Raw genomic sequence first — 25,431 nt, forward strand, 5'->3', positions numbered from 1 at the left:
GTGTTGACATAGGAGGTGCACCAAGGGTTGGGCAGCCTAGGGGTAAAGAGCCTACCTAGAATCCAACACACTCAAGTTCACATTCTGTTTTTCCAGAGACTTCCTATGTAGCTTTCACAGAGCACCTGAGCTCCACTGGAGCACCAGTCCCTTTAGGGGCACTGATGTCTCCTTCCCACTGACATGTCCATCCCAGAGGAGATGGGCAGATGGCCACCAGGATCATGCGAATACACACATCACAGCATGTTCCAGAGCATGTGCTCTGCCCAAGAAATGCTCACTGTAGGTGTTTTTCACAGGCATGTGGAGACCATGAGACTTTAGAGTCACTAAAAAGCCTCCATTCATTTTCATTTGAGGTTGTCTGTGCAGGATTACTTAGATTTAGGATTTATAGGATTATATAAGTGCACTTACGCAAGTTCTCCCAAGGCCAGGTCTAGAGGACAATATCCTGTGAACAGAAGCTCCTTCTCCATTGTGTTTGCCATTTCTATTTGGTTTAGCTTACCCTCTGCACTGTTCCTTAGCTCTTTATCCTGGGGGGCAGGCGTTTATCAAAATCTATTAAATATTTAGACCTTTATATAGCAAGTAATGCTGCTAACTTGTTTGATTTAAATTATACCCCACTGGCAAATCAAATTAGAGAAGATTTGAGAAAATCTACCTTTTAAAACAAAAGCTGATTTTCTCCATGTTCAGCCATTTGTGGGATTAACTTTTTTAATGGGTTTTTATGTGCACAGTGTTTTTGTTTTCATGGATACTAGGAGAGGATGAATTATTCATCAAGGGAAAAAAACATCTACAACATGCATTTTCACAGCTTATTTGGTCTCTTTTGTCCTATTCATAAATCAATCCTGATTACTACAAATGAATGTGCTCCCACTAAGGGTTCACTGATGACTCACTTGGACCATTAATTTAGACCTCTTCACTGAGTGCATTAGGAAGCTGCCACTGGTAATAGGAAACTGGAAGAACATTCCTCATGACCTCCTCTCTTTGCCTGCACACCCCAGACTCCTTCTCCTGCTCCTTTTGTACAATTTTATAAACACAAGACATATTCTCCAGTTAGAATATGCCATTTCCCCTCCTGCTCCAGAGACAAATTTGTATGAAGGGAGGAAAGAAAATTATATATTAATGCCCAGCAGGTTGCTTTTATGACCTAGGAGGAGAACAGAGAGCAGTGGCTCAGTATCTACATCCTAAGTGGGGGCAACTGATGCCTAAACATAAAGACATCACTGAATTGTTATGGGAATGACTACAGATGTCACTGGTGGCATAGATCAGAAGGCATTTATCTCTGCTCCTGAAATGCTGAAGAGCTGTCATCAGTGAAGAACCATTGTCATCGAGGAACAATGCTTCACCATTTAGAGCAGTAAACGGAACAAGCCAATTCTTATCCAGGCAGCACAGAATTTATCAACTCCTTATTGCCCAGCTGGGAACAAAGAGGATTCTACCCATTTGAAAATTATTATTATTATTTACTACTTTATTGGCAACACAGTGCACTGAATAGTTTTAGAAGAAAAATTTATGCCCCAGAATTCCTAAGGGTCAACACTCAATCTTTCTCAATACACACAATAAAAGAGAGAAGGAAAACACATTTGTTTCCTTCCCAGTCCAATTGCTGCAGTGCCACAGTGGTTAGCATTGAACACCATTCTGTTTCATGTACTGGGGCTCTGTGCTGAACCCTAACTGCCAATGTCAAAAGAGAAACATTCCTCAGAATGATACCAGTTATTCTTTGCAGCTTCCACTGCTGTGGTTGTTGCTGAATATCTTTTGAATATTTTCAAGTACCAAGCTGAACAGAATGTCATGTGTCCCACTGCAACTCAATGCTCTTTATGCCATAACAATATCACAGATCCCAAGCAATTAACAGTTTGAAAAAGAGTACATTAACACCAGCTACTAAAAGCCTTTTATAGTCTTGAATGGTATTCACTGATCAATTGCAAAGTTAGCTTTTTCTTGCTACTACTCTTAGGAATTCACCTAACAGTGATGCTCATTAAAAATACCCTTTAACCTCAAATTCAGAGTTGTACTGTCCGGCGTGGGAACAGTGAAGGCATTTTACAAGTTTATCACTGGTGTAACGTGCTTTATGCTAAGACAGGAGGGAGTCACAAAGACTTCCCAGCAAACCTCCAGCACCTACATCCTACTCATTGATAAGCCAGTCTCTATCAGGAATCTGGGCTACATGTTCCAATACAAGCACATGAGCATAATCGTGGAGCTGAAACACCCTCCAGACCATGAGTCACAGCGGTGCTGGATGCTACTTTAAATTTAGTTACTTGGATAATCTCCATTCACATCAAAACAAATTGTTAAGCTGCTGTTATCCAAAGCCTGTTTCACCAGGCTCAAACTGAGGGTTCACAAGAAGCTTCCTCCTACCTGCTACACACCAGCACACAGGGCTCTGATTCCAAGCCTCACTCCTCTCTGATCTGGCATGTGCAACATGAGGACAAAAGATGGGCTGCCACTGATAGAGAAGAGACTAGTTCTGCTTTTGTGACGTGAACAATTTCTTGACTTTTGTTTCTAACACTAAAACCTTCTCAACCACGAAAAAGTCTCCAACTTCATATATGTTTGAAAAAGAGTAGACAAGCATCTCTCTGCCAAAATTATTTCCACAGACAACTTCTGCCATAGAAGAAAGAAAATTTTTATCACAGATGTCCATGAATTCACCACATCCTGTTGATTTGGCTGCAGCACACACGTGGTAATTGGATTATTCAAGGACTACACAGGTTGAGATCCCTGGTGTTGCATTAGAGAATGCAAAGTTAGAGAAGTCTTTATTATGGTAGAGAAACACTGCATAAAATAAAACCTGCCATTGCCACATTGTGCTCTGTACCTTATTTTCAGTTTAAGTACTATAATTGTACATTCAAAAAACCCAAAAGATCAGCTCTGAAGGCCTCTAATTGATAGGTTACAAAATACAACATAAGAGAATGAATGTAAGAACCAAGACTCTGTCAGAGTCCAGGACATCCCTCTGTCTGTCTCGAGACCCTGGCAGGGGGCTTGGAGACCTTGGCACAAAGTCAGAAACACCTGTGGCTTCAATTCTAGCCCATGGGAAAGGTTGCCAACTCTGTATGAGGAATTACAAGCCACAAGGGTTTGAGTAGTGCGATAGGTGAGTTGACACAGGCTGAAAAATTGGAATTTTAGGGTTTTTAGAATGTGATTCAGGAGTACAAGATGGAGGGATTTGGGCATGTCCTAGCCTTCTTCTTGTCCTCCATGTCTTGGTGTGATGGTGACACTTTTATATTGGCTTAAGGTAGAGACACACTGCCTAACATAGATGATAGGTATTGCCACAATATTATAAATATGGTACACATAATTTTGAGTATAAAACGTAAACACCACCCAAGGCAACAGACTCGAATGCCCATTTAGTATTGTAGATAGGTAGGCTCATACAGACTTCCACTGCTTTATTCTGAACTTGTATGATAATCTCCAGGCACAAAGTTCCGCAGGAGATGAACCAAGTTATCCAAGTTCCAGCATATGTTTGTAAGAACATAGAGAAAGAGCTAGCATGATGCAAAGGAAAAACACAGCTAGAAAAATGGGATTCCTCCTCTAGAATACAGACCAAGCAAGATCCTTCATGACATTTACAAATTGCTTCATGCCCTCTCTTTTACTAAACTACCGTCCTTTATTTTTGGAGAAAATACCAGCTAAAGTATTAAATATTTTCTGCATATATCAAAATATATCTGTGTAAAAGGGCAGTTAGATCACCACACTATGAACTACCAATTTTTTTAAACTGCTTAACGGAGCAGATAATTAAAACTACAAAAATCTGTGCTTTGCCATCTTTTTTTTTTTCCTCTAAGTTCTATATTGATTTAAAATATCAGTTGCAGTCATCTAGTGAACAAATGGCATTACTAGCCCCAGAGAACCTGCACAGGGCAATTAAAAAAAAAAAAAAATCAGTGACAATATTAATACAAGGAAATTAATAATCAATGTTATCAGCCTAGCACTGTGTACCAAGAAAAACTAAAAATACTGTTTTTCTCTAACTCTACAGGCATGACAAAATGTCTGCTGATGCTTTCTGCCTTACCAAGTGATGCCTTCAAAACCTTCAGGAACTGCCTGTGATTTTAAACCTTTATTATATCATTATTATATTATTCTCTTCCCCTTTCTCTTAGTTTGAGTAGAGGGAGCTTAGTTAAAAGAAAGAAAAAAACAGTTCATGTCCCTTAAAGACTTTACTGAAAGAAGAAGGAAAATGTTCATACAAATCTACCAGTTCTTTTCTCTTTTGCACAGACCCAGAAGAGATAAGTCCATCAGGAATTACAGGAATTACATCCTACAGAGACAATATTTGTATCAGTAAGGCCACAGCAGACTGAAAATGTAGATGCTACAGAACTAGAATATCATTCCCCTAATTCTGAGAGTGGAAAAAGACAGCAGAGTTCTTTATTATTATTAAAAAAAAAAAAAAAAGAAAAAAAAAAAGGAAAAAAAAGGCACAGCAGGTTACCTGGTGCCCTGTACAGACAGCCCTGGAACAATTGGTAGGATTCTAAAGGTTGGTAGGCAAAGGGGAAGGAGATAGACAGAGAGCCTGGCATGTGTGAGCTGGCACATACACCTTCCATCCTCTGTTTCCCCCCTTCTTGTGTCTCTTTCAGAGGAGGGGGTAGGTAAGATTGTAATTCAAGTTTGCCAATAGAGCTGAAAGCCAAGAGAGCTGAAACCTGTCATATCTACAGAAAATCCATTCTGGGGGTTAAAAATAAACAAATGCTACCTCACACTCCCACTGCTTTCAGATTCCTATTCATTTCAGTTTTCAGATATCCAAACTCCACTTACTTCAAATAGCAGCAGAGAAAGGAGAAGAAGGGGAAGAGGAAATGAGGACTAGTCCACGGATTTAGAAACTACCACATATAGCAAATATGAATATGAATTAACCACAGAGAATGGGACACAACCATGCCAGATGGGATCAACTCAATTGACCCCTAAGGCTTTATTTTAGCTACTTGGGTTCTCACATTGATTGTACATTCATCTCTTGTTTATATACACACCTTCAGTTTCCCATTGGTAAAAGAATGATTACAGTATTTAAACTTCACCAGTCCTACATGGACTGGAGTGCTGGCAGAAGCCTGTACATGCCATGTGCAGGGAGAGCTTCACAAGTAGGTTGTTCTACCCACCATATTTTACACTTGAAGTCTATACTTTGTACAAATGTACCAAACACATTTGAAAACAAATTCTTCTTGCTGTTAATTTATAAGGAAAAACCTGCTGTATTTGCATGACATTAAGAGGAAAAAAAAAAAAAAAAGAAAATGTCCAAGCAGATAATGTATTGGATGCTGAGATAATAACCCTGGATGGATTCCTGTAGCTGGCAATGCCATCTGCCTGGTGGATGCAGAATCCAAAGACCTTTTTAGTCCCTGGAATGACCATCTTGAGACTGATTCACAGCCAGTGAGCGCTGATTGAGTCCAAGGGACTGAAAGCTAGATCCTGACAGGTATGCAAAGAAGGCACCCACCAGCTGTGGGTCATTCACAGCTTTTCTCTCAGGAAATTTCGTTGTTTTGGACCATTTCTCCATTGATACATCTGAAGGTATGAAAAAGCTAACATTTGTGTTCTCCCCCTCCCCCGTATGAAACTAAGAAGAGGAAGGCATCTCTGAACATTATTCTCTTGTTAAGAATATTTAAGTTCTGGAGGCAGAGGAAAAGCCTGAGATTTATCTGATGCTCTTTACTCAGCCTGCAAGCACACAAGGCACAAACCAACAATCAATATTCTACCTTATTTCAGCACAGCTTTTCAAACTTAGCATTTCTGACCACACAGATAGAAAGGTCACTGTTTAAGAGACCTCTTGCCTTTGCCACAGTTGATTCAACGGGTCTCATTTGTGCTGTTACATAAATCCCAAACACACCCTCCTGATCTTGATGGCCTCAAATATCCACAGTCAGATTTGCTCCTGTAAGTTTTCACTTACACTTGGCTGACTCCTGTGCAATTATCACCACTGCAGAGAAAAGAAGGCTAAAATCAGAGTGAACACTGGTTGTCTAAAATAAATAAAGAAATATATAATATATATAACTTCCATGTCAAAAAAAATATATTTTCTTCAGTATTTTTTCAAAATAAATTTAAAAAAACAAACGCACATTGCCTATTTTTAACTGAACAGTCCTGTAAGGCCACATGGAAATCTACTGCAGAGTAACGGACTGTACCTTGACCATACATTTCTGCAAGAACTTCACCAGACAATCTCATTCTACTACACATTGAATTTCTGCAGCTTTGACTGACACTTATGACTGGGTTTAAGTGAAAGGTTTGAAAGTCTCCTGATCAGCTAGTAAGTGCTGGTGAAAAGGGATAAATGTTAGTGATGCTGCAGGTGGCAGAGGCAATTGTGTTCAGGAACAGAAACAGGTAATAATTTGAGAATAACTTTCACAATGAGAGTTAAAAGGCGCCACTTGACCAGGAGGTGTTTTAATCTGCTACATCTTTTCAGGCCATGTGTGAAAAGTCAGTCAGGAATGATACATGGAAGGGGGAGGGAGGCATAAGATGTAAAATAGCAATAGGGGACATTTTTAAAGATACACAACACTAAACTGTGTGGAAGATCACTAATGGCTCCTGCAATTCTTTTCTGCAGCTGTGCCCTGAACCGATATAGAAAAGTGCTTAAGAAAAACATGAGTTCATATCTCCTTTCATTTTTTACTACTGTTCCCTCCTTCCAACTTTAAAATGAAAAAGGTAGGGGGAAAAAAAAGGGCTCAACAAGTCTAGACTCAAAGCTACTAATGTTTTCAGATCACAGAATATGCTGCTAAAGGGCAACTAATTTGTTATATAGCAGGCAAGGCTTTGTGTCTCCTTGTCTATCTGATAAATGTTGAAGTTTCAGTTCTCCCAGACATCATATGCCACACATTTTCAGTGTTACGTACATGGCTACTTATTCATTTTCTAGTAATTAATATCCTGGGGAGAAATCCGATTGCCACTCTATTTACCTAATTTAATAAAATATTGCAAAATGCAAAGTGGGAGGAATGTGTAATGTTTTATTAGCATTTGGCAATTCTGATCTTTCTAATGATGTCTACTGACCCCTAGCCTGTAGCTGTGTTTCAAAGCAGTTTCTTCACCAATTCTTTCTTTAATTAAAAACTATTACCAAAGAGAAAATTAGAATCAAGTATGTCAGTGACAGAGAAGATTTTTACTTACGCAGGACTTTAATTTTACAGTAAATTAAATAAGTGAGAAAATAATAATTTTTAAGAGTTTTATAATTTAGAAGTAAGGGAAAAAAAACAAATTAGATTAAAGACATATTAGATATTAGGAAGAAAATTAAATGATCTGCATTCTCCCCCCCACCCCCATGCATAGTCCTTTTCAACTATAAATACTGTCCCCAGTTTTGTTCTTGTTCACAAAATCTGTCAGAAACAAACCTGCTGAAGTTATTGTGAACATACCAGTACTGGCATCTGAATGCAACTCCTTTGACCAAAGTATTCAAACTGAGGAGGGTGCAGAACCCATCCTTCTCATTTGCATTTGGGCTTTCAAGTAGAAGCTTCTGACAGTCACCTGCACCGAAGCTTCTCATATGTGGAATTCGGTTATTTCCTTTGATTACTGGTACCTGGAAGCTCAGTAACCCTTTAAAGCAATAGCACTTTCACACAGCTACTTGAATATATTTCAGGATACTGCTTCAGTATTTTAGCCCATATATAAGCTTTCTTGGCCCAAAACTGAGGAAAAGTGCACAGCCTCCCTGAGCTCCAACATAAGGAGATGATTTATTTAAGCAGGTGATGAATTTTCATACTGGGTGCAATTATTGAGGTCCATGCGAGCACACATAGATCTTCACATGCGAATCTAACGAGGTTTCTAGGGAACTTGTAGCTATTACAGATTCACAGGCTCCTTCACTCAGCTCCTGGGAAAGCACTTACAGCTGATTCCATGCTAATTCATTGCTCAATGAATAAGTAAAATCTGTACAGTATAATAAAACCATTGATCATCGTGCTTTAAGATTGACTCCTAAATATTTAGGAAGCAGCGCATATTCAATGGAAATGTTTATTGGCACTGTGAAATTAAACTGTCACCCGTGAAATAGTAAAACTCATTAACGCGGAGTTTCTTTTTAAGTGTTAGGAATTAACTTTATGGCCGCATCCGTAATGGCAAGTCTCAGCCTTAAATCGCCTGCCATTCAGGATTCGCGAGCGATATTAAAACATATTAACCGTGATTTAATTGACTGGAAATTAAAGAAGACAGAGGAGGAAAATACAGGAATAGAGAAGAAAGAGGCCGGGCCGGGCTCTTGGGAGGAGGCGGACGGACGGACGGACGGACGGCGCTGCCCGCGGGGCTCGGCCGGGGCAGCGCCGCCGGCGGGGCAACAGCGCCCTCTCGCGGCCGCCGCGCCCCCGCCCGGCCCGCTCCGCCCGACGGGCCGCAGGGGAGGCCGTGCCGGGAGCCCCGCTCCCAGCCCCGCTCCCAGCCCCGCTCCCAGCCCGGCGAGCAGCCCACGGAGCGCCGCCGCCTGCTCTGCGCTCCAGGGCGCGCCGCACCGCCGGTACCCGGCTGCACCGGGTTCGCCCAAGTGCGCCCGTAGAGCCGCCGCCGCTGCCCGCCCGCTGGAGCGCCGCAAAGCCCGGCGGGCAGGGATGCTCCTGCCTGCGGGGACCGACCCCGCAGGGCCGGCAGAGATAGTGGCGAACTTACAAGCGGATCTCCCGGGAGAAAAAAAAAAGCGAACGGCGATTTCCCAGCCAGGAAATGCTAGGGCAGCAGGAAGGGCGAGCACCACGCCCCGGGACACAGCCGCACCCCCCCCCGGGAAGCGCCCAGGGAACCGACGGTACCGCCGGGCCAGGAGAAGACGCTCAGCGCCACTAGCGCTGCTCCGCCAGGCTGGAGCAAGGATGCGCCCGCAAAATCGCGACATCCCCCGGCCCCTGCGGGAAGGACCGACCCTCCCCGCCAGGCAGAGGCGCGACCCCGGCCCCGTCCCGGCCGGTGGCCCGCAGCCGATGCACGGCGAGAGCGGCCACTGACCGCAAAAAGATGCAGCCAGCGGAAGGACAACAAACCGTGCGGAAAACCCCGAGCGGCTCCTCGCAGGCTCCAGCGTCTCCCGTTCACTCCCACATCCACACCTGCAGGACGGTGGAGAGCAGTCCCTCCATCTGGCCCCAACTTTGCATTTCTGAGCTCCATTAGCAAAGCGGAGCCGAGCTAAGTTTCTCAGAGGTCATGGCGCAATAACCCCCTTTTTCCGAGAGTTACTCCCCATCTCTTCCTCCCGCCCCCGACCCAACCCCAGGCAACTCATCACACTCCCGTTACTCACAATTTGTTGCAGTTAATCCCAGATGCCATAAAGTGAAGAGCAGCAGAGTGAAGCCCCCGAGGGCTCGGGAATCCATCTTCAGCCCCGGAGGGGGAAGCCAGCCGCCCGCCTGTCTCCCCTGGTCCCGGTCTCAGAGCTCCTCTCAGCCTCTGTGCGCTCGCTCTGCCTCCACTCATTTACTCCATACAGCATCCAAGCACTCCGGGTGAAGGGAAGCCGGGGCCGGCCGGGGGTCTCTTCGCAGCCCTTGGAGGAGCCACTCCAGACGCCAGTAGCAGTGCCCGAGCCGAGCCCGCTGCCCCGACTAACGCCGCGGCGATTCACCTTGCTAGCAGCGGCTGGGTGGGAAGCACCAGCCGCTCGCTGGGCACCTCCTTATAGGCGAGAGCCGCGCTGCACTCCACCTCCTCCCAGCCCCCTGGAAGTTGCTCCTCCTCGCCTTCCAGGGAGGATCCTTACTGCAATCTTCACGCGTTGTTGATAAGCATCAGAGTCACGGAGTAAATCAGATGCCTGGAGAAAAAAAAAATTAAAATATTCCTTTTTTTTTTTTTTTTTCCCCTTTAGATAGCACTGTAGCTGGAACATCTTAAAGATCCCCGGCTCAGATGTTTGTTTGCTTATGAATACATATGTTATATACACATACATAAAACATACATGATATCCTGGCATGTACAGAGCCCGACGAGCCCGACGAGCCCCATCCCCGCTGCCGAGGCTCAGCCTCACGTCCAGGGAGGGGGGATGAGCCTCGGACGGGACTGATGCTCTACCTGCTCTTATGTCAAGCCTGGTCCAGAGCTTCCCTGCCTGGCCCTCCCAGAAAGCGATCAGAGGTGGCCCCAGGGCTTCCAGAAGTGCCGCGGGGAGCTCTCGTTAGCGCCCCCGGCCTGAAGAGGAACGCGGTCCCCGGGATAGCGGACCCGGAGCCGGACCCGCACCAATGGTCTGTGCCCCCCTCCCGGCTGGCGAGGGTGATGCTTACAAAAATCAGATTTCCTGACTGATTGACTGATTGATTACCCGACTGCTCAGCAGCTGACCAGGCCAGGATTATCTTCCCGAGGGGTGTACAAGAAACCAGAGCTGAACACGCATCCTGCCCTCCCACGGCGGGGTGCGCGCCGGCGGAGCGCTCGGAGCCGCGCCCGCTCCGCCCCGCAGCCGCACGGGGGGAAGGCGCACCTGAGCCCAGGGACTTCGGCTTGATCACTGCCGAGGTCTAACCTTGCTGCTTTTTTGCGGCGTCACCCGATATCAGTAGAGTGCTGCATCAAAGTCAGGCCAAAATTGCATTAGCGATTCCGCTGTAATCTGCAAGGAGAGTGTGTTTGGGTGGTCTTTGGGGGTGGGGAGAGGGAAGCCGATGGTGCTCAGCCATAATCTCTCACAGTGGCAAGGAATAATCAGAAGAAATAGACTGTTCCCCAAAGCCATCCTGACCTGCCAACGGAGAGTGGAAGTTTAAATTGCTGGCATGCTGTAAACCTCATTTTAAAAAGCAAGGAGGGTAGAGAAAAGACATTGTGCTTAGCTATTAGGCACTAACTATACCAGAGAGGTGTCAGGGGGACATCTTATCTTTAAAGAGGTAGTCAGCTTGGAAAGCAAAAGTCCACATTTAAAAATTGACCTAATTATTTCAGTTTCTGTTGTTAGAAGTGACACAAGGTTAAACAGGAAGGATAGCTGCTTAGCACCAAGGCTTTCAGTCGGAGTCTATAAAGGATTTAGTCAGACAAAACTAAGACTTAGGAAGAACTTAAAAGCTTAATGAGCTCTACAAGTGTTTAATTTTTGACTTCTAACACATCTGAACACGCCAAGGTTTCATCTTTGCTCATGCAAAGACCTGACCCAGTTGCTCTACACTTGTGTCTGAGCAGAATGAGATTTTGGAAATTAGGGGTGGCAGTCAGACCGCAGCTAAGTCATCTACATGAAGTGTCTGCTTTCCCTTACACAGGCCCTGGTGGAGGTACTAAACTGATCACCCAGGAGAGCTTTGTGCAAGGGCTCAGACACCCTTGTGTCTGAGCAGGCCCATTTTTGAAGGAAGTGAGCTCTGCTCATTTCCCTCAGCAGATGGGGAGAGAGAGGGTCTCCTATTCATGTTTTCTGATCCTAGTCAGAAACATCTCATCTTCTCCATACCAATCATACTTGGTGACTCTGGCCCAGGAACTAAGTATTGCTTTGCTACATTAGGCCAGGAGGCTGGAGTACTGAGAAAATTATGCTATGAACTTGACTTTTTCGGGTGAGTGATTAAGTTTTAGAAGTGCTAGCAGTGCTTCCAGAGCTACCACTTGAGTAAAGCTAAGCAGTAGAATACATCAGAAATCTTAAACCAGAGTGGGTTTTCTCTGGAGACACAAGTCTTTGACACACTCACAACCTTGCAGCTATGTATTCTGAAATTAGCGGTGTTCAAAAAAAAGAAAATTAAAAATGGGGAGGGGTGTTCCATGCTTTCCTTTTAAAAAATAATTAAAATTTAAATAGACAGTGTTTCAAATCTTTTCAGTGTCTCTTTAAACTTTCTGGCACATTGGTACACTTTTTAACTGACTCACAGAACTAATTAGTGGCTTGTTTATAGGAAAACAGATGTGGAAATGAATTATGCAGGCTAATTAAAAGCTATCAGTAAATATGAGCCCCATCCTACAATGCATCCCAGTGGTCACCAATATGGATCTGACTGCAGAATCTGGACCCAGTTATAATATTGGTTTTCAAATCACCCTTGTGAGACACACCTCTTCCATAATCTCTTTTGTATCATAAATGCCAGGCATTGCCTTAAGATTTGTGAATGTTTGGGTGCAGGAGCACTACAACTGAGAAGTTATGACCAGAGTGGAGGGCTACGCAGCTGTTTGTTGCAGGAAATTATGTAAATAATGTCATGTTTAAGGGCTTTTTGCCAGCAAGAATTTTATTAGAGTAAATTTATTAATTACTATTAAAGCTGTTCAGACAAAAACTGTGGCTCATCATCAATTACAGATCTGAGTACCCTGGATTTTGGGAAAACCCAGTTGTTTATTTAATTTTGGTGTATCTGGATATTATTCAAAATCACAATGACGGTTGCCACTGAAGGTGTTTCAAAGCCTTGGCTATGAGTGGAGGCTTTATTACACCTATAGTTATTAGTCCTCTCTAACTCACAGTTTTTAACTCTTTTCCAACTCTTGCATTCACTGTGGCACATTTTCTTCTCCTTAATGAAAGCAAAACTGACCTTAATAGAGAAGACCCTGATTTCTTTCCTTTCCGTGTCTGCCTCTTTTTTGATAAATTTCATTTATACCCTTTTGCCAGTCACTCGATGTTCACTCCCTGTTTGTTAAACAAGGGGAACACACCAATACCTCCTCTTGTTCATGTGGCAGGAGGAGAAATATCCAAATGTCTGGCACCTGTTCAGAACCTGCAGTCACGGCGATCATAATTTCAGGGACAATGCCAATCATCATTAGGTCATCTGGGGCTGTACTGAAATGGCTGTGTGAGTTCTTGGTGAGAAAGCCTAACATGGGATAAGAAATCGGGTTCTTACTCTCTGCACCCCGATGGCAGCTGAGTGCCCCTGCTAACGCTGCCCAGGACACAGGCAGGGCATGACCTGCATGATGGGAAGAGGAAGACAAGCAGCATTACACCAATAGCTGGTCCCATCACAGCCTTACTGGCTTTACAATGCAAGCCACAAATTGCTGAAATTGAGCATTTAAGTTTTTTTAGCCTCAGTGTCTTCAAGTCTATTCTACCAGTCAGAAGCCTTGTTATTTGAGCTGAAGGAATCATTTGTGGGAATTAATGAATAGGAGAGCAAAGGAAGGACATGAACACATAAGGAAGAGTAGGAAAAGCTCGCTGGCACCAGGGAAGTTAGGGAATGTATTTTTGCATTTTGAAGGAGAAAGCTTTTTTATTTAAATGTTTATCTGAGGAGGCAAGTATATCTGTGATCAGATAAACTTGTTTTCTTTCCTAGAGTCAGTAAACAGCATTAGTACTGCTATAACCCTTGTTGAGTTTGTCACTAGAAGCAATAGCAGTTTAGTCCATGAATACAAACAATCCAGCTGTTTGGATAATTGCAGCTGGAAGCTTTATCTCTGACCCCGACAGTACAGAATCCATGGAAGGAGAATAGCATTACATATATGAAAACTTAATTGTACATGGCTTTGGAATCATATATTGCAGTTTCCTGTTGATAACTAAGAATTTATCTGAAGAATATGTTTCCCATCAAAAACTCTAAAGGTCACATAAAAAAACCTTGAAGGTCATTTATTTCTTTTTCCCTTTAAATATTCTGCTATAAATAGAAAGGACTCATTCATTAAGGAGAATATGTGGGAAGCTTTCATAAAACACACCAACCCCAGCCAGGTGAGTGCAACAGCAGGCTGCTCATTATCCTTGGATAGATCCACAGCATACCTAAGTCCAGAGGATAGGAAAATGTAATGATCTGCTGGGATAATCTGATGGCCAGTAGCATTTTTGAGATGCATGCTGAGATTAGGTAAAAGAAATCAGATGTCAAGCTGTGCAGCGATTATTGGAAGACAAAGAACAAAAATCACCACTTCCTCCCCCTCGCCTTCCCCCCCATTATTTTACCACTGTCTGCTGGTATTATTGCTTTCATTACATTATCTTGTCTGCCTATGAAGACACTTGTGTCAATCATGGCCAGATACAGCTACCGGTCTTAAAAGATCAATAACCTGAGTAAATAATAGTACAAATTACTATGGCTACAAATTACCTAGGGACTGAAATAGGCCTTATTTGGGCCACACTCCTCCCTGGTGTGATTCCAGTGACATTGTGCATTGCAGTGCTGGAAGGAGTCGCAGAGGACACAGCCATGGTCTGCTCTCTGTGCTGGTTCCCTACCAAACACAGTGGTCAGCTCTAGCTGGGCCACTCACCATTGTCTCCCTGAGCAATGCTGCTTTTTTACTGAAATGCAGCATAATCCTGGTGCAGTTATTGGCCCAGGACCAGCTTTCCACCAGTGTCCAGTGAAGAGATGGACTTCATGAGGTGTTGGCATAACTGCAAGCCCCATTCTTGTGGTGTCATCAACCACAATCAGCCCTGACGAGGGAACTCATACACAAAGTAACACAATTTTTTCTCCTTGTTCTGATGCCATACAAATTAGAATGAAGAAACCCCTAAAATGTCCCTGGATGGATGTAGTCCTTGGAGTACAGCTAGCTAACTAATGGGAACATAGTGGAATAAGGTCTATGAGTCTCCCAGCTGAGGTCAAAGCCTAGCATCTGTCTCACAATACTTAGAAACATCAAGGCAAACAAGACCAAAAGAAATTACAGGAGCTGGGGAAGCATTTAGCAAAAATCTCTATTTGATAGGCACCCCATTTCAGACTACAGAGTTGGAAGGGAGGAATGTTTTCTGTATGAATGCCTTTTTCCATACATAAAGAAGACAGCTTTACTTGTCACTCATTGGTGGCTATCAAGTCTCCGTTTTGCAGAGATTCAGTCATTCAGTGATGGAATTATAGTGTCTGCCATGTCACCAATGTGAGTAATGACATAATGAATAGACACTGGGATAGATTTTCAGAAGCGATTAGCAATTCTGCATGAACAACCAAAGTTTCCCTTAAAGGGCATTTTTTTCAGAATGATTTGGGCCTTTACTTGTTCAGTGCCATGATCTGCCTGTTCAAAAAAGACAGCTAAAAGGAGAGGCATCCAAAATCATTAGCCTCCATTGAACATTTTCACCTCAGTCTACCACTAATCCATAATCTCATGCTTTAGGAGAGAAACAATCACCTGGGCCTATATACATAACAAACAACTTTGAATGTCTCCATGATTTTACTGAGGAAGTTTTCAAGGAGTGAAAAAGAGAGCTAATTTCATCAAATAAATCATTTGTGACAAATGGCTCATCCAGTGCTTGCACTCAGAAAATTATTATTAGCAACAGCTGGGCTGGGTATGACAACCTATATTCAGACATTCTTTTTACTTTTCTGCCCGTCCTTCACTAATCTCTCATTGTGGATGGAGGTCAGAGAGGAGTGAAAAGAGGAAAGTTGTGTGGAAGCTAATGCAATCATTAGGTCATTTTTAACCTTTCTGCAATTATCATACAGAAGGAGTCAACTGAGAATAATGAAAGACAAAATGGTAATTTAGACTCCCTTGAAAAAGAGGAAGAAATGAATATACCTTGTCTCAAAAGCCGTCAGGATTTCTAAATTCAGTCCTGTGGGAATGAGCAGCTCCTGAGCACTCCTGTGTTGCTCCCTTCTCAGCATAGGCACAGGATATTCAGAATCTTGGGCCCATGTTTTTGCAGATACCTGCCTTTCTAAAGGCTGATGCTGTAATTTCTTTGATACAGACATTAAAGGACATGGAACAGAAAATGAAATTAATAGAGGTTCTTTAGTCACAGTATCACTGACCTGCTTCTAGACAAAGTACTTGCTGAGGGCTGAGCTGAAAGTTAATCTGGTCTAAACTATGAAAATTCTCATTTAGTTATGTTGTGTATGTGTGTGTATATCTGTATACACACATGCATATATACATATATATTTGTACATAAGTATATACAGACACACAGAAATCTGTGTCAAACAGGAAATCAAACAAGGTAAACTCACCCCTCGCTAGGAGATCCATTTATTTCCTACCTACTGACTAAAAATGTTTATTTCCTCTAGGAAGTGAATGCATTTGCATCAAAACGAAACAGTTCAGTGTAGACCTACCACTGTCTTTTCAAAGCAAAGTGATTTTAACTCAGTGAGAGAGAGATGATTATAAAGTAATGTGTAGGCCTGAGTCAGACACGCTCATCTTACTTCTGACTGCAGCCAGCTTGAGGTATAGGAAGCCTCTGCTTTCTGCCAGTCTGGATTGCACACTGCACTGGAGATAATGAATCCCTCCTACTCGCTAAAGATCTGCTGACAACATGAGAATATTAACGTATTGTAACTAAGTACAAGGGTGGATATTCAGGGCTTCTCTAGTAATCAATGTATTTTGCTTTCATTATTACAAAAGCAATAAGCGATTTGAGCAACCACTATCAAAACTAAGCCAAAATTAGAAGTCTGACTTATTTTTTTTCTGACTCACAGGGTCTGTTTTTTGCTTGTTATAAGGACAGTTATATTGGATGGTGGTGTAAATTCCAGGATAAGGAAGAAAATCAAACTCACTACTGAGAATTTTTATGCTCAGGATTTAAACTAGAGCAAACAAGTCCCACCATGTTCCCATTAAGGAGGGGGAATCCCAGGAGGCCAAACTTCTGTGCACTTACTAGTTGTGTGTTGAATCAGTTGAGGTTCAGGCAGAAAATGTGCACAAATAGTCCAGCCTTCACAAAGGGAGCTTTCTTGGCTGTGTGAAGGGCTGAAGACCAAGGAGTGAAGCGCAGTCAGCTGTGCCCTGGAGTTCAGCTAAACCCCCGACTTTAACCTGTCATCTACACAGTGTGAATATGAGCTAAGTTTGAGCTTGAGACTGGATTCAGACTCATTTTCAAGGGTTGCAGAGATGTATCCAGGATCAAAAGGCAGGATCAAGTCACAGAAAGAGTGTGGTAAAGCTAGGATGCTAGCCCAGGTTCTCTTTGTTTTCTTAATTGGATTCATTGTCCCACATTATCTCTCCAGTCTGAAAATCGGGTTCATAAATGTAACAGCTCAAGAGAATTATAGCCATCTGTGGCAACAGCATACAACTCTAATCCTATCTGAACAGGCAGCAAAATACAGCAGAGATATTTGACTTTATTTCTCCATCTTAGGAGTTAAGATGTTCATTGCAGGCAGATCCAGGTAGCAGAGAATCTCAACAGTGAAGGAAGGTCACAAGCATGCAGCTGTGCTCCATAAAAACCTTCAGCATTGTCTAATATGAAGAATCAAATGTGGAAATGAGGAATATGTATTGTTAGTACTAATGTAATTGAATTTATTATAGGCAACTTAATTCCCAGAGTGCAATTATAACAGATGGATGAACAAGATGCAATATATTGTTCACTTTATGACAATGATCACATAATTCCAGCCTCAATGCTTTTACTGTTTGCATGAAACACTGATTAATAAAGCTTTGAAAGGCTGTCAGACAAAGATATATGAATGTGTGATACAAGTGAAATTACTCCCCAGTATAAAATCTAGGGAAGCTGTATCAGGGATGAACATGATCTATTCTGTCCACTAGGTTCTCCTTGACAAAGGCTGAGCAGTGACTACAACCAGCTAAATCGTTATCCTCCACTTTCATTCTTTTTTAATCCACTTTTTTGTCCATTTACATCATGAACCTTTGAGAAACAGCCACCTTCCTCCCTATCCATGTCAACATGTGCTGTAGTTCTGACCCCACTGTGAAGGTTGTAGAATCACAGTATTACCATAGGTCAAGGATTATACAAACAATTAGCACTCTGCCAGCACAGCAGTGAGCAAAAGTCACAATATCAAAAAAGGAAATAATCACCAAGAGCTTAGGAGGATGAAGGGTTAATTCGTTTACCACAAACCCATGTCACTGGAGATGCATTCTGTGGATTAACATTACTGATACATCCATTTTGTTAAGTGGATACAGTTGTCTGCTGACACTGCTTCACTGGAGATGATTGTATTATTGAGGTATCTCACAAAAACTGATACCAATTCCCGTTAGGGATTTTAGCAAAACTACAACCCAGCTTTTAAAATTTTGAGTATTTTGAAATTAAAGAATGGACCATGTAACAATCATTTTGGTTCTGAATTAGAAAATGTATTTCTTAATAATTGTATTATTGGTCAGTTTCAGAAGAAAAAGGGATGCTTAATGAAAGATCACATACCTGGCTATATCTACGTGAAATCTTTCTCTATCACCTCAAAGATGATTGAAATGAAAGGTCAAGGTTAAATCTGTGATTTTGAGGTAGTTAGGTGATATCCCATGACTGAAGTTTATGCTTCTGGTACATAAGATTTATTTTTTTCTGAGAATTCTTTAATTCCCAAATCTGCTGAAGATGCGCTATTGCCCTATTGCCCTTGGGAACTGCTATTTTGAAAACTACTACTTAAACTTTCTGGGTTAAGCATCCCCTAATGGAACTGTATATAGCTCCACCTAATTTTAATGCTCACTTACAGCAGCTGGATGTCATATGGTGATAAAATGAAATGCAGTATCCAAATTCTATCGGTTTCATATAAGGTTTTATGTAATTTTAAGCTATCTGGAGAAATTGGGAGTGTTTAGCTTTGGGAACTTTGTGTTACCTTGTCTTACACTGATACAAGGGAAGATAACACCAAATGAAGGGGTCATGGAGCAAATGGATTTTTTTAAGTCTGTGCTAATCTTCACAGGTTTGTTTGTTTCTTTGTTTGTTTTGGGGAATTTTTTTTTTTTTTTTTTTTTTTTTCTCTTTCATAAGCTCTTCCTAAAGTATAGATGATAAGTTATTTAGTGGGAATAATCCTGTTAGGAGGATAGTGTTGTACACATCCATCTCTCCATAGATCGCATGCTACAGGGACACCAACATTTGAAATCAAAGAGTGATATCTTGCTATCTAACCCTAAAGAGAACTCCAATTTATTGCATTCTATAATCTGTATGTGTGATGTCAAATCATGAAGCATAAACTGTAAAGCAGAGATGAGAAAGACACTTAGAAAAAGAAAAGTTTTGTCTTTTTGATAGCAAGAGATTTAGGGTGAGAGGGCATCATACAACATTCTCAGTAAGCTCTCTACTGTTTGGCTTTTAGTCTGCTGAAAGACTAAACTACATGCCTCCCTTCTCTACTAAATACTTTTCTGAAGATAAACAGTTCTTTTATTGGAACAGGAGATTGCATAATCATTGTGAAGTCCTTGAGCTTTCCACTGGCTGCAGACTTCTCTGTTCAAGTCCAGATGAGTTATACAATGTAAAAATGCACTTGGTAAGTTTTTCATTGACATTACTAGGAAGGTGTAATGACTGTCGCTCTGATGTCAGCGGGAGGTGCTGTCAAGAAGGGTAAGGAAGAAAAAAAACCCTTTAAACCCCCTGCAGACAATCAAGAAGAAATCTTGTACTCTTGAATAATTACAATTCTCAAGGAAAAAAATAGACTTGGATAAACCTGGAGGCACCTTTATATTTTTCCTTTTGAAACCTTCCATCTCCCTGACATTACGCTTTGCTGTTCTGTCATTTCTGTCATTGTGTCATGCTGGGATAGTTCTTTCTTCAAGGGGGGAGGGAATATATTTGGTCCAAATACCCCACTGTGCCAATATTTAAAACAGTCTTTGTTGAGACTTTTTAAAGAAGTCTTTTAATGAACAAACAGATATATTCTTTGTCTGTTGGAAGAGAAGCTGCAATTATCAGGGGAATTTCATTTCAAATGGCACGTACATTTTTCATGTGGGCGGTGAGGTAGGAAGGCATCTCAGTGGTAGGTTACAGTCATGTTTGTTATGTACTTTGAATGTTACTTTTCTGCTTTCAGCATGGTGCTTTTTTTTTTCTGAGGTGCACAGGAAGCCTGGAGCAGTAAAGAGCCTCCCTTCCATGCCATTTTCCCACTTGTTAAGAAATTATGACTGAAATTGCAGTTGTGAAGGTATGCAGTCAAGGAAATTGCATCCCAGGGAAGTGTCATGTCTTGCTAAAAGTTATTGCTGTCCCTTTGTCTAGACAGAAAATGGCTGAACAACTCTCTTGTGTTACTCTGTTCCTTCTGGTTCCTTCCTGTATGGATAGTTTTCTCTGCTTTCTTTCTCATTCCCTGTCACACTATGGCACTTGCTTAAGATGTAAAAGAAGGAAAGGAGTAAAAGGAAGTAACTTTTATTTCTGACTTTGCAGTATATAGAGTTCTAAAAGTGACAGTGGATTGGAGGATGAAATTGCCACCTCTCCAACTACACTGGTCAAACTAACAGTCTATCAATTCTCTCTTCCTACAAAGAAGAATGCAAAACAATTATTATTTACATGAACACCATGTGAGAACTCTAGTAGTAACATGTAAACATCAGAAGGCTTGGAAAACTTTTAAAAGAACTTTTAAAACTTTTAAAATAACAGGGCGACAATTCCCTTTCTTTTTATCACTCCATCCACATCTTTTTTCATCTCAAGTAGTTCATGGACCAGTCAGGTCATGTGCCATCAAATTATGCTCTTCCTTATGACCTTTTTGGATCTCATATCATTCTCAAAACCATGAATGGTGTGATTTGGTTTTACTTTGTTTTGGTTTGTTGGTTTTGTTGGGTTTTCTTCACGTTTGAAATTGATGTTGCCTTTAATTACTTCTTCTTCCCTGAAAGTCCGTTGTACTGTCTGTATTGTTTCTCTCTCTGCTTTCTGACTCCATTACTGCTCCTCTAGGCTTAGAGAGCTCCAGTGAGAGCTCTGCTATCTTTAGCTTTTCTTCCTGTTCTCCAGTTTGGGAGAAACACTTTTATCCCACTAGCAGCAATTTCCCTATTCACTCTTTTTCATTTCTTTGCATGTTGCCTTGTTATTACTATCTTTACAAACCTGTCTGCACCTGCCCTTCATTTAAAAAATGGAGGGCAAGCCATGTATCTTGCTGCATGGAGGAAATGCTGCTGATAGAAAGTTGGAGGGCTAAAGCCAATGGCTAAAATGCTCAAACTTTTCTATGCAAAATTTCCCTACAACCTCGTCTTTTTGATCTATGGCTGTTTTATGACAGTGAAGCAACCATGGATTAGATTCATCTGGCCTAGTGCTTCCATATTTCATCTCTGTATATGTTGAAATGTATTTGCTATTTGCTGCATATATTTGCTATCGCTCCTTTGTATTTGATGAAGTGTTTTTGCCAGCTTGCAAAGGCTCTTTAGGTGGGACTCAGCAGTGTGAGTACAGGCACAAAATGTTACTTTAACCATTGTGGGGTTTCCTGTTTGGCCACCAGGAAAACTTCTCCAGAAGGGTGTGAGGCTGTCCCAGGTTGTGTGCTCCAGGCAGGTGGCTCGTACTGCTGCAAGATGCTTTACCCTTCTGCAACTGAGAATAAATGGCTGTCACTGACAACGCAACATCTCTCATCTTATCTTGCTATCTTTAGCTTCCCCTGGAAGCTCCTCAGGAAATCAGAGGAGTCACACTTGTGTGGAATCCAAAGGGACAGACAAATTATAGCAAATGGGAGACAAACCCGCACTACAGAGCAATACTTTCCTAGTAGAGCAATACTTTCCTAGTGCTAATACCTCTGAGTGAAAATGCAGTCAGGCATAGTAATGAAAGAGAAAAACAGAAAAAGGTAAAATAGAAGTAAAACAAAAAAAACCATCAAATGTAGCCTTATCAGAAAGCCCTGTTAAACACAGCATTCACAGAGGTCAGACTGGACTGCAAAATCCCTCTCTATGGCTTTTGTTAGCTTAACCCTCACCTTGAGAATTCTGTGCTCTACAGGTCTTCTGCATAATCTTCTACTGGAAACACATTTTCCCCTTTTCTCTTAAATGTTTTTCCTGAATCCGTTTATAGTCTGTTTTGGAGTAGAGCTGCTCTGTGCATTGGGACCAGCATACATTTATTTACTACAGGGGAAAAATTATTTTCACAGTGCCTCTTTCAAAGATCTGAGACTCACTGTAATTTCACTGAATTAAACTCATTAATATGAGGTCTTTACCCATATTTATGTCACACAAAAAAACCCTAAACATTATTGCTGGATAAATTAGAATGTGAAATATATCTCCTTTTTACCATATATTTCCTCCTTCCTTTATGGACTTTATATACCACATGGAAAAGTCAAGACAGAAATTCCCACCTATCATTTCTTAAAAATAAACTACCAACAAAATTCTCTATAATTACAGGGGGTGTCTGAATGTTAGAGGTAATATTGAAATGCTGACAGGTGTCTAACTTCTACTGGTAAGGAATGAGCAATTTAGTTAGGGTGAGATAATCATGCATTTCCAGTGGAAAGCAACAGCTCTCCATCCTGGATAAAAATGATTATTTTAATAAGGCTTGAAATCACAGGCATGATATGTGTTGTGATAGTACACAGGATGAACTAGTATGCAAAACCAAAAACCCTAAATGGAGCTTGACCAGGGATTCTCTCACAGATTATTCAAGATTATAACAATAGTCTGTTAGCCATGGAAAAAAGATTTATGATTTTGCATAAAATAATTATTTGCAATCTGGGGGAAAAAACTAAAAAAGCCCGAAGGCATTTTCTCCTCATGTCTTTTTCTGTCTTTTAAAAATATTTTGCTTTTTAATATTTAAAATGCCTTTTCACACTTTATTGGTTTTTTTTCTGTTATCAAGGATGATACACAACTCAATTCTACTTCAGGATTCAGGATATATCTCAGGCTATCATGCTAATACTGCGGGAAAGTCTATTTCTTAGGGGGCAGGCTGGGGTTGCTGTTGATGTCCTTGTTGCATTTTATCAGCAACAACATTAGACAGAAACTACCCCTGGAAGAGGCTCATTATAAAGCAGTACCTGTGGAGAACCACAGCTCTCCTGGTAGCCAGCTTGGTGAAGGGTGTATCCATTTCTTCACTTTGTGTCTCTAATTGTCTCCTCACACCCTCTGTTCTTTGTAAGCTGAAAGGTCTTTTGGGAGAAGCTGACCAAATCTACTGCACAAGGCTGTGCTTGACACAACAGGACACAGATCTTGGCTGGAGCTTTTTGGCAACGCAGTGATACAGATACTGCACTGACAATTCAGGTTTCACACAAAGATCAATAGGGACAAGGCATAAGTGCTTCTATGATTAGTAGAGAACAATTCATATATAGTCCATCATTCTCATAAGAGTTCTGTGAGAATTAATTATATAATGCTGGCACAGTGCTTTGAAGATGCAGAGGCAGATCCCTGGCTGTGTAGCAGTTCAGATAGCACAAACTATCCTAACACAACTAAAGCAAAAATTCATCTACTGCTTTTCTTGGCTACTGGACAGCAGTTATGGAGGTTATTTCCTAGCCTGGCTGTGAGGGTGAGAAGTCTCCTGCCTCTCTATAGGCTCACAACACCTCAGGGACGGGCTCAAGACAGCTCTTGGCAGAGAGGAGCCTGAGGATTCCGAAAATTCTCCTTCATGTGATCTGGATACAGCAGGGCATTAGAGAAAAGCACAAAGCAGCTGCATTTTATGTACCACATCTAACCTTACTTAAACCTTTTTTGTATAGAGCTTTAATCATTGTAATTCTCTGTCTCTGTGTCATGTTGCCATTTGTCACAGTGTTGAAAATAAGTGTGAATGAAAGTGAAAATAACTACATAAAACAAAGTCTAACTAAAAGAGTGGATAAGAAGATAGTCTTTTTTTAATAATGTGTTCTTATTAAGGAAAAAATTAAGGAATTCTTGGTTTGGTTGTTGTTTTTGGTTTTTTGTTTGTTTGTTTGTTTGTTTTTTGTTGACTCATAGAATTGTTAAGGCTGGAAAAGACCTTTAAGGTCATTGAGTCCAGCTGTTAACCCAGTACACCAAGTCCATGCTAAACCATGTCCCCAAGTGCCACATCTCCACCTCTTTTGAATACCTCCAGGGATGGTGACTGAACCACTTCCCTGGACAGTCTATTCCAATGCTTAGGAACAGTTTCAGTGAAGCAATTTTTCCTGGCATCCAATCTAAACCTCCCCTGGTGCAACTTAAGACCATTTCCTCTTGTTCTATCATTTGTTACTTGAGAGAAGAGACCAACATCCACCTCAGTACAGTTTCCTTTCAGGTGGCTGTAGAGAGAGAGAAGATCTCCCTGAGCCTCATTTTGTTCAGGCTAAATAATCCCACTTCCCTCAGCTGCTCTTCATAGGACTTATAACAAACTTTTGAAATACCAGAAGCACTTTTGAAACACAACAGGACTGAAGAACTCGTGTTCAATTCTGCCCATTTAAGCTTTTTAATGGGTCTAGATGGACACCTTTCAAGGTTTGCATAGTCATAAAGCAAGGCAAATTCATGCTTTCCTGAGAGTGCTTTTTTTTTTTTTTTTAGTCTAAAACAAAAGCATTTCTTGGAAATAGAAGGTAGAACATTTCCTTCTACTTTAGAATAAACCACTAGAACAACCTTCCTATAGAACTGTACTTGTGGTCTTCTGATTGTATTTGGTGCCTTTATAACAGAAGGGATTCAATGCCAACAGAAGTTATTAGCTTGTTTTAAGTCATTTCACAAAATCTATGGCTTGTATAATGGAAAGGGTCCTAGAAGCTCATATGTTTTGGCTTAAATATTTATGTTCATTAATATCTTTATAGAAAATCACACCTCAGCATCAGCATTCACCTGTTTGCACAGCAGAGCTGGAAGCTGGTCTGGGTCTTTTCTACCTCTGGAAGCCTGTGCTGCAATTTTTGTGGGGTAGGCATGGAATAAGCAGTTCATTCACCATCAAATGATGGGATTCAGTGTGCAAAAGTGATGGAAGTCAGGACAGAGAGATGTAATATTTTTTTCAGAAGCAGAAAAGATTCTATGAAGAGTGGAAACCAAGCATTCAAAACAGCATATGAGTGCTTCAGATGCTCTGATTTTGACCAAGCATAAAAATGTGAAGAGCTACTTCACAAGCACTTCTTGTCCTCCATTGACTTCCATTAAGAATCACAGTTCTTGCAAGCCTAAATAATATATTTTTCCGTGTGTGATTGTGTGTATGTACATACATAGGTAAAAGTCATCAGGGAGGATGGCAAGATCTGATGGAGACGTTTCTTCAGAGCACCCATAGAGCATCCCCTGGCTTTCTCCTATTTAAAACCTAAGCACTTCTCGAGAAGCTGCTTCTTCCCAGAGAGTTAAGAGGCT

This window comes from Vidua macroura, chromosome 7, assembly GCF_024509145.1.
Source record: "Vidua macroura isolate BioBank_ID:100142 chromosome 7, ASM2450914v1, whole genome shotgun sequence".
Taxonomy (NCBI): domain Eukaryota; kingdom Metazoa; phylum Chordata; class Aves; order Passeriformes; family Viduidae; genus Vidua; species Vidua macroura.